We start from the raw sequence: 10,468 nt of genomic DNA, 5'->3' as shown, positions 1-10,468 counted from the left end.
TTCCATTCTTCTGCTGGTTTTGGATTTGGTTTATTGTTCTTTTTCTAGCTCCTTTAGGTGTAAAGTTAAGTTGTTTATTTGAGATTTTTCCTGCTTCTTGAGGTAGGTCTGTATTGCTATCAACTTCCCTCTTCGAACCACTTTTGCTGCATCCCAGAGGTTTTGGACTGTTATGTTTTCATTTTCATAATTTCTTCTCTAATTTAATTTCTTCTTAATTCCTTCTCTTATTTCCTGCTTGACCCATTCATTCTTTAATAGCATGTTATTTAACCTCCATGTATCTGTGGTCTTCCCAGTTTTGTGGGGAGAGGTTTTGTTTTATTTTTATTTATTTATTTTTTTTGGTGCTTGACTTCTAGTTTCATAGCATTGTGGTCAGAAAATATGCATAGTATGATTTGATCTTCTTGAATTGGTTGAGGCTTATTTTGTGGGCTATTATGTGATCTGTTTTGGAGAATGTTCCATCTGCATTTGAAAAGAATGTGTATTCTGCTGTTTTAGGATGGAATGCTCTGAATATATCTGTTAAGTCATTCTGTTCCAGTGTTTCATTCAAAGGTTTTGTTTCTTGTTCATTTTCTGTTTATGTGATCTGTCCATTGATATAAGTGAGGTGTTAAAGTCCCCTACTGTTATTGTATTATTATTGGTTAGATCCTGTATGTTTGTTTTTAACTGTTTTATGTATTTTGGTGCTTCCATGTTGGGTGCATAAATAGTTACAATTGTTATATCTTACTGTTGGATTGTCCCCTTTATGATTATATAGTGTCCTTCTTTGTCTCTTGTTACAGTCTTTATTTTAAAGTCTACTTTGTCTGATAGAAGTATTGCTACTCCAGCTTATATTTGACATCCATTTACATTATAGATGTTTCTCCATACCCTCACTTTCAATCTGCAGGTGTCATTAGGTCTAAAATGAGTCTCTTTAAGCCAGCATACAGATGGGTCTTGTTTTTAATTCATTCTGTCACCCTATGTCTTTTGATTAGAGCATTTAGTCCATTTATATTCAAAGTAATTATTGATAGGTATGTAATTCTTGTCATTTTATTATTTGTTTTGTGGTTGTTTCTGAAGATTTTTTTTCTTATCCTTTCTTGTCTTTCTCTCTTTTATGGTTTGCTGATTTTCTTTAGTGATATATTTAGATTTCTTTGTCTATATTCTTTGTACACTTATTAGTGGTTTTCAATATATGGTTATTATTAAGTTTGTATATAACCTCTTCTGCATATAACAGTTTACATTAAGTTGATGATCATTTAAGCTTGAACTCATTCTTTACCCCTCTCTTCCCCATGTTTTAGGTATATGCTGTCATATTTTAATCCTTTTATTCCAATAGCCTAACATAAATTTAATTAGAGCCACTGATGCTGGAGGTGGGGGACAGAAAAAACATTGAAATAAAATGATGGCCAGAATTTTCCAAATTTGAAGAAAATTATACATGGGCAAACTCAAGCAGTTCAAGAAACCACAACGAATTTAGAATACAGAAAATCACATAAAGGGACATCATAATTAAATACCTAAAAATCAAATAAAGGGAAAATATTAAAGACAGAGAAAATGACACATATTGATTATAATAGACAAATATGTGATAGAACAAATCCTTTCTTGATAATAGAATGCTAATAAATATAGAATGGATTATGAATTAGAAAAGTACTATTTCAGAACTAATGTAGTAAATTACATTCTGGTAATAATTATTGATGGGTACTAAAACTATGGAATGGAGGGGTTATTGTGGAATAGTATATTACATAATCTCAAATACCCCCCTTATAAATGTATAAATGACAAAATGAAAAACGGTAACTAAGTGGTGAAGGAATCAGAAAATACCATAGTAAGTCTTACAGTGGGGAGGGCAGACTCTTAGAAGGATCCCTCCTTCTGGTAGTCATGCCTACTATAAACTCATTTTGTTGAATATGGGCAAGACCTGCTACTTAATTTAATAGAATACAGCAAAGATAATGAGATGCCACTTGCAAGATAATACTACGTAAGTTTGTAACCCATCTTGCTAGTAGCCTTTCTCCCTTGCTGGTTTTGATGAAGCAAGCTGCTATATTCTGAGCTGCCCTATTGAGAGGCCCATGGAATTGAGGGATGCATAGGCCGAAGGAACTAAGGCTGTCAGTCCTATGGCCTGCAAGGGTCCAAATTCTGCCTAGAATCATGTGAGATTTGAAGCAGATCCTTTTGTAGTTGAGCCTTGAAATGATACCACAACCTCAACTGTGGTTGCCATCTTGGTTATGAAATAGAACACCCACATGAGCCACCCCATTTCTCTGACCCAGTGAAACTGTCATACAGTAAAGATGTGTATTCTTTAAACTGCTAATTTTGTGCCCCACTGTTAGGCAAAAATAGATAATTAATTCACCAAGCTATCAAAATTAACATCATCAATACAAGACAAACAGAAATTATATGCTACTGGGTATGGTATTCTGAAAAATATATAGCATCACTTATGTAGTGTCCCAGCCCATAATGCATACCTGAATCTATTTATAGGGAGACAGTAATACCCAAGTTGAGGGTATTCTATAAAATTACTGGTTATATTCTTTAATGACATGAAAGGAAGAAAACATAATGAGCTGCTCCAGGTTGAAGGAAATTAAATAGACATGATAGCTAAATACAATTTCTGATCCTAGACCAAATCTTATGCTAGAAAATAAATAGCTATAAAGCCTATCACTGTGACAGTTGATGAAATTGGAATATGCAATGCAAAGTATGCTAAAGGTATATTGATGGTACATTTCTTGAATTTGATTACTGTATTATGGATTATGGCTAGGTGATTAAATAATTTGGTCTTAGGAAATGCATGCTGAAGTATTGTGGGTTTATAAAACTATTATATGATTTCTTATAGAGAAGGTAAAGCAAATGTGGGCAAGAGTTGAAAATTAATAAGTCTGAAAAAATTCAGTTATATATACAATTTTTGTAAATTTTATCTAAGTTTAAAATTATTTTAAAATAAAATGGTAGAAATAATGATAAAAAGACGTTCAATTGTTCCTGAACACATTGTATTACACCAAGAAACCTAACAGAACTTAGAATTTCCCAGGATATAACCAAGGCACTGTCACATATTAAGCCCTATATATCATTAGTTAAAAATGCACAAACTATTATTGCCTTTTAGCTTCTACTAGCTTGCAGAAATCTTGACATGTAGAGGTAGAAAAAAAATGTAGTTTTTCTCCATTCCTAGTTTAGAAAGTATCCTTATACATTTTATCAAATGCTAATTAAAATCCCATGCCACTGGTAAAAAGAACATGAACACGAAATTTAGCAAAGGTAGATAAATCACTAGGACACTGGGAATTGACTGTGGAGGAAAAGAACTTGAATATTGCAGCAAAACTAGGCCATCTATTCACTTCAACAGGAATCGATCGCTTGTAATTTATCTGCAGGGCTTCCTGAGAAAGAGAGGGACAGCCACAGTATTATCATCATCATACAATTACTTACATGTTAATTGGTAATCAACTGTAATGATACACATAGCACTGAAAAATAGAGAAGGATCTAAATAGGATATGGAAAGAGGAAATTTTTAGTTATAGGGAAAACACAAACCATTTTCTCTCTGCAACTTCACTCTCTCTGATCCCCTGGCTGAAAAAAAAAAAATGTAATTGGATTTTACTAAGTTACCATTGCTCCTCTCTGGTAATTACAGTGAAATAGTGAAATTTAAGTTTCAGAGCGTACATACACTCTACATCATTTTCCTCTTCAATTTCCAAAATGTTATTTTATGACATAGCAACTTCAAAATCAAAAGAGTGTTTAAAAATTGTTGGATGGCTCAAGAGATTTGTAATAGGTTATACACTGCCTTTGATTTCTAGGTCATTACTTTAAATCCATTCTGCTTAATGACTATTGGCTGTTTAAAGTGAAATGAACTAGTGAGTTTAACAGAATTCCATAGTCATTTGTATTATCTACTACCTTTTCCAAAAAGTTTGTGTATAAATAGAGTCTCTAGTCACCCCCATGCCTCAGCAAGCAAGTTGAGAGATTAAAGTAAGAAATATGGGTTCAAGGGGCACCTGGGTGACTCAGTTGTTAAGCATCTGCCTTCAGCTCAGGTCATGATCCAAGGGTCCTGGGATCAAGCCCCGCATCAGGCTCCCTGCTTGGTGGGGAGCCTGCTTCTTCCTCTCCCACTCCCCCTGTTTGTGTTCCCTCTCTCGCTGTGTCTCGCTCAGTCAAATAAATAAATAAATAAAATCTTAAAAAAAAATGGGTTCAAGATTAAAATGCAATCACTTTTTTGACTATATAATTATCAACAACTAACTTGCCTTTTTTTATCCTTAATTTCTCCACTTTTTAAGTTTGTGCATAAATGTGCATGTATTTCATAAATAAATTATCTATTTCACTGAATTGTTCTATCAAGTAAATATTTTATGTGACCATAGCAACAAATACTTTTTGAGCGTCTCTCCTAAGGGACAAATACTATAGTTCACATTATTTCACTTTATTTTATGTAATGCTTATAACTCATTGTGAGGTAGTTATTTTTTTTAATAAATGGGAAAACCACCACAGAGACCTTATGCAGCTTCCCTAAAAAACATAGTTTGATTCTGAAAGTAAGTAATTAATCATTCATTTAATGATAATTAAACAGGTATTACTGGTCCAACTTAATTCTATCAAATATTGTCCAAGGCACTGGAGAAATGATGGTGAACAAAAGAGACAAAGACCAATCCCTCAAGAGCTACTTTTTGGAGGGCAAGCAGACAGTAAACAAACATGTCAATAATAACATTTCAAATATTAGTAATATTATAAAGAATATAAATATATTTAGTGAAGACAGAGTGAGGGGATATGTGTTGCATAGAATAATCCAAAAAAGACTCTAAGGAAGGTGACATTTAACCAGAGACCTGAATAATGACAAGGAATCATGTCCTTTGTCAATGTGCCAAGATTGATGTGCAAATTTATTATAATCCAATTTAACTCTATCCATATTCCTTTGCAGTCTTAATTGTCTCTTTCTTATCTTTCTCATGATTTTAAAAGACAAACGAATTAGCAAATTTGTAGAGATTACCAATCCAAAATTGGAGATTATTTCACAATTTTAAAAAATAGAGGGAAGAAAGAGAAGGATAGTTGAGGAAAATGAAAATAGCCTTACACAGTTTGTAATAAAATGACTCTGAAGTTTAATTTGGTCTATGCCACTTACCTGTCATGTGATTTGTGATTTGGCTAAATTCCCTCCTTCTCAACAACAACAACAACAAAGTTTTTGTACAACATACTCAGTTGCTTTGAGGATTAAATGAAATAACTTTTTAAAATATCTAGGGTATAGTAAGTGCTTGAAATATGAGTATCTGGAATTTGGGGGAGTGAGTAGAAATTGAGAAATAATTCTCCTGTGGATATCTTTAGAAAAATCTTTAAAGATTGTGACTCCTTTTCTTTCTCTTACTTTAATGTAATATGCTAATGGAAGCCATTTTAGGAATTTTAAAATATGACAGTAATATGAAATAAATAGTAAGAAAATTGGTTCTTTGTGACTCTAGAATGTCTGTTGTAAGCAAACCTGTAAACACATCCATCTATTCATTCTCCACTCAAAGAGCTATTATTTATTCTCATGTAGTGTCCTACACATCAGAGAAATAAACTGGATGATATTCCCCTTCAAAAAAAATGTTAAATGAATGTGATTAAATACCATTTACAATGTACAGAAATCCATAATACACGTGACCTTTCTGTGCCACCCAGGGAGGGGTCCATACAGCATTGTTCTGCATTCCTGTTGTAACTTTAAGTTACAACCTTCACAATGTCTGGAGTCCTTGATGTCCTGCAAATGAAGGAGGAGGATGTCCTCAAATTACTTGCAGCAGGAACCCACTTAGGTGGCATGAACCTTGACTTCCAAAAGGAATAGTACCTCTACAAAAGGAGAAGTGGTGGTACCTGCATCATAAATCTAAAGACAATGTAGAAGAAGCTTCTGCTGGCAGCTCATGCCATTGTTGCTGTTGGAAACCCAGCTGATGTCAGCGTCATGTCATCCAGGAATATTGGCCAGGTGTGCTAAAGTTTGCTGCTGCTACTGGAGCCACTCCCATTGCTAGCTGCTTCACTTCTGGAACCTTCACTACCCAGAACCAGGCAGCCTTCTGAGAGCCGAGACTTCTGGTGGTTACTGATCCCAGGGCTGACCACCAGCCTCTCACAGGGGTGTTTTCTGTTAACATGCCTACCATTGCTCTGTGTAACACAGACTCTCTTCTGTGCTGTGTGGACATTGCCATCCCTTGCAACAACAAGGGAGCTCACTCAATGGGTCTGATATTGATGCTGGCCTGAGAAGTTCGCTCGTGCCTGGCACCATTTCCCATGAACACCCATGGGAGGTCATGCCTGAGCTCTACTTCTATAGAGATCCTGAAGAGATTGAAAAGGAAGAGCAGCCCACTGCTGAAAATGTTGTGACCAAAGAGGAATTTCAGGATGAATGGACTACTCCAGCTCCTGAGTTCACTGCTACCTGAAGACAGGTCTGAAGGCATGCATGTAACCTCTGTGCCTATTCAGCAGTTGCCTACTGCAGACTGGAGTGCTCAGCCTGCCACTGAAGACTGGTCTGCAGCTCCCAGTGCTCTGGCCACTGAATGGGTGGGAACAACCACTGAGTGGTCTTAAGCTGCTCTTCCACAGAGGCAAACAAAATGGAAATAAGGTTGACAGAAAATAAACAGTTTCTTTAAAAAAAAGGAAAGAAAAAGAATAGACCTCAATTTCATTTCAGACTCTATCCAGTAAATAAAGAAATCTTCAAATTTTGAAATTAGAATTGTAAAGAAAACACTTTCCCCTCTTAGAACAAGTTGGACAATTTGTATATAAGTATTGTAGAGTCCTGAGAAATAAGCATTGTTGGTCTATTAATGTTTCTATTGATGTTTCAAATTTAAGCAACAGTGAGTAAGATTAGAGCTGAACCTGTAGCCAACCAAGGTTGTTATTTCTCAGCCTCACACTTTTTTGCAGCAATACATATAGCTTTCAAAATGTTAAACTTGTGTTAAGAATATACTAAGATTGATATTTAGTATAATATTAATGAGGCAATATTTTATTCTTTTATAAAGGAAAATAACATTAAATAAGATACTTTATGGAAATCTCTCCAAATAAGTGGTCAAGTCATTGCTGTTATTGATTCCTTATGAGGAAACATAATTGCATAAATGTAGATTTAAAAAAACTATAATAATCTTTTGGAAGGAAACCTAATGCTCATGACAGATCAAACACCCAGAATATCCATGGGCAAGTTGTTTGCTCAGTTGATGACAGGATTGATTAGGCAGAAAAACAATTTCTATGAAGCATAAAATTTGGGAAATGAACTGTTTAATTTAATGAGCAGAGTTGCTATTTAAATCATTCATTGCTTATCCCATTATTAGTTATACAAGTTCTAAGGTGAACCTTAACTCTTATCATTTATGATAACCTCAGAATATTAGGGTTAGATCTTTCCTTAAAAGCCTTGTTGAAGTATTTTCATGTAAGTATTCCATGGAGAAGACATGAAATATTAAAAATAATATTAATGAGTTTAATATACAATCACTCTTCTGAAAGAGCATTCCAATCATTCTTTAGAATGGAAGAACAAGTACTACTAAACTCATTATGCTTATGGAAAATTATGAGACAGTGAGTTTAAGCAGCTTGTTCAAAGTCACAAAATAAAATAATTTCTGACATACAATCAGAATTCAGTCCTTCAAAGCCCAGCCCAGAGACTTGTCTACTTAATCTGCACCCCCTGTAGTACATTACTGTAACCCTTAACTATTCTATTTATAACTGCTGTTCTCTTAAAGGAGAGTCTTGTTATGCTATTATGTTGCATCAATAATATCCTTAAGTAGACCATACATATATTCTGTTTAAAATGGAGGATATTCTCCTTTTTCTCAGCACAGTCAGTCCTATCTTAAATAGGAGGTGAGTTATATATCTCAATTTTGTATGTGGAAAAGTAAAATTTATATATATATTTAAAATAAAAATATATATTTACATATATTTATTATATACAAAATAAAGTTTTTTTATAAACCAATAGTTGATTTATTTTTTATAAATCCTAGTTATATATTGCTGAAGTGTAATGTGATATTAAACTCTAATATTCCTTAATATATCAGGGTTCTTTCCTGTTATTGTGGTTTTATTCTAACATTTGTTCATCTTCTGTAAATTTGAGATAAATTCAAAATTTCTCTTTTCTCAAATATTTCTCATTTTTGACACTTTAAAAAACTCAGGATGTTCATTGTTAAAATATAATAGGCATTATTTGCCTTTTCTTAGAAGGACAATAGTCAGGCTTCATGGAAAAACTTAACAGGAAACTACTTTTTATATCTAAGTCATAGACTTAAATGTAAAATTATAGATAATATTTCTGTGCATCTTATTATACTACAAACAGCAATCAAGGCCATAATTACTGTCTTAAGTTTCATATGGAGAAATGTTAAATCCCTTACTGGCCCTTGTTTTCTATAAGACAAAGAGAATACACTATGACTTATCTCAGGGCTGTCTTATACTTTCTGGGTTTTTTTCTGCTTTTCAACTAGGGCTATTTCTGGTTACAAAATTCATCAAAGATTAGATAATACTTCTTTACTGTTCCACCATTACTCTCTTTATGTCCAGTCATATTTAAGAGCCTTTTCCTTTAGTAACCCACTCGTACACATTGAAACTGTACAGTTTGTTTAGAAATGTTTTTCATTAAAAAAAAGTTTGGAAAAGGTGTGCAGTACAAAAATATTGAAATAGAAGAGTATACATAAAAATGAAAAGCAACTGATCTCTCATCTTGTTCTGGCATGATCAGTGCACAATAACTTTGGAAAACTGTCAAAGCCAACTAAAACTGGCATCTGTGTACTCTGTATGCATTACATATGTGCAGCAAAAGACATACACAAGAATGCTAATTGAAGAATTTTCTGTAATAATTTCAAAATATAAACTACCCAAATGTTCTTCACTGGTAAAATGGATAATTAAATTGTGGTATATTTACATATTCATTCATTGGAATACTGTACGATGACAAAAACAAATTGTTGCAACAAATAAAACATAAAAGAATAACTTTATAACTTTAAGTTATAACTTTAAGTGAAAGAAACCAGACATCAAAGTGAACATTTGGTATAAGTCCACTTAAACTAAGTTCAAGATTAGTCAAAACTAATCTATGATGGTAGAAATCAAAGAGTGGTTGACATTGGTATGATCCATCTTCAATACTTCTGGGATGCTGTTCATGTTCTGTATCTTGACCTAAATGGGGATTACATAGCTGTGGTCATTTTGAAACACATTATTGAACTCTAAACTTTCTTTTACATGCCATACTTCAGTAAAGTTGTGGTCCCCTCTAAAATGCAGCAATTCAATTTGGCCATCTAATTTTGTTTGGAGTTTAAGTTTGTTCTTGTTTTTAAAATTTTTTTTTAGAGTGTAAGAAAAAGGAACAAGATAAACAACTTTAGATAAAATTAAATTCTCTGGTTTGTTAATTGGTTGAAGATTTCAAATATGGCCTGGGATTCGAAATGCTGAATTGGAATATCACCTCACTCCTTAGTCAAGGGTAAAACCTGCTAACAACAACACCCTTCAAAGGGGCAATAAAAAGCTCCTGATGATGAGAATTTGAGGGGTTCAGATCTGAGTAGTTTTAAGCTCTGTAGTCAACCAAATGATATTGGTTGGAGTCTAACATAAACACTACTAGAAAAGAACAGAAATTCACATCACATAATATATCTTTTATCTGATCTGGTTATTACTGAGAGCTTCCTCAAGGCAAAAACTTCGCTAGTACCTATTGGTAATCACAGCTTAGAGCTGTGTATTCACAGAATTCACAGAATACCAGCAATAATGGCTGCCTAAGAATACCAGGAAAAAAATAGAACTATTGCTTACTGCAGAATACAAGAAAACAGACCTCAGAAGGTTAGCAATAGTGAGTGCTTTGTGAAGGCCTAATTCTGGTTCCAGTAGTTTACCTGTTCTGTTTTCACTATCCCTGCTTTCCTACCTGGGAAAGTCCTGGTCTTTGATAGCATATGTCATGTTTGATTGCCTTACATTCACTATTCTTAGGTTGTGAGTGAGCTGTAACTTCAGTTTGAAGTATCCTCCTAACCTATAAAGTATGGTAACATCATACTTAAAAGTTCTAATAAATGATCTAGTAAATTAATTTTGTGGAATTCCTGTTGCCTTAGGTTTCTTATTTCCTTTTTCTTGGTCTTTCTGGGAAGGACTGAAAATGCAATGAGCCTTTTTTTTTTTT

General features: G+C 33.7%; 1 pseudogene; it reads left to right on the top strand.

Annotated features, from left to right (window-relative positions):
• The first annotated feature begins 5,712 nt into the window (after window positions 1–5,712).
• Window positions 5,713–6,768, top strand: LOC118018209 (annotated as a pseudogene).
• Window positions 6,769–10,468: the final 3,700 nt, after the last annotated feature.

The sequence above is a fragment of the Mirounga leonina genome, unplaced genomic scaffold (genome assembly GCF_011800145.1).
Source record: "Mirounga leonina isolate KUSES-001 unplaced genomic scaffold, KU_Mleo_1.0 Mir_170, whole genome shotgun sequence".
NCBI classification, from domain to species: domain Eukaryota; kingdom Metazoa; phylum Chordata; class Mammalia; order Carnivora; family Phocidae; genus Mirounga; species Mirounga leonina.
Note: the sequence above shows the minus strand (reverse complement) of the source record. Positions and strands in the feature narration are given on the sequence as shown.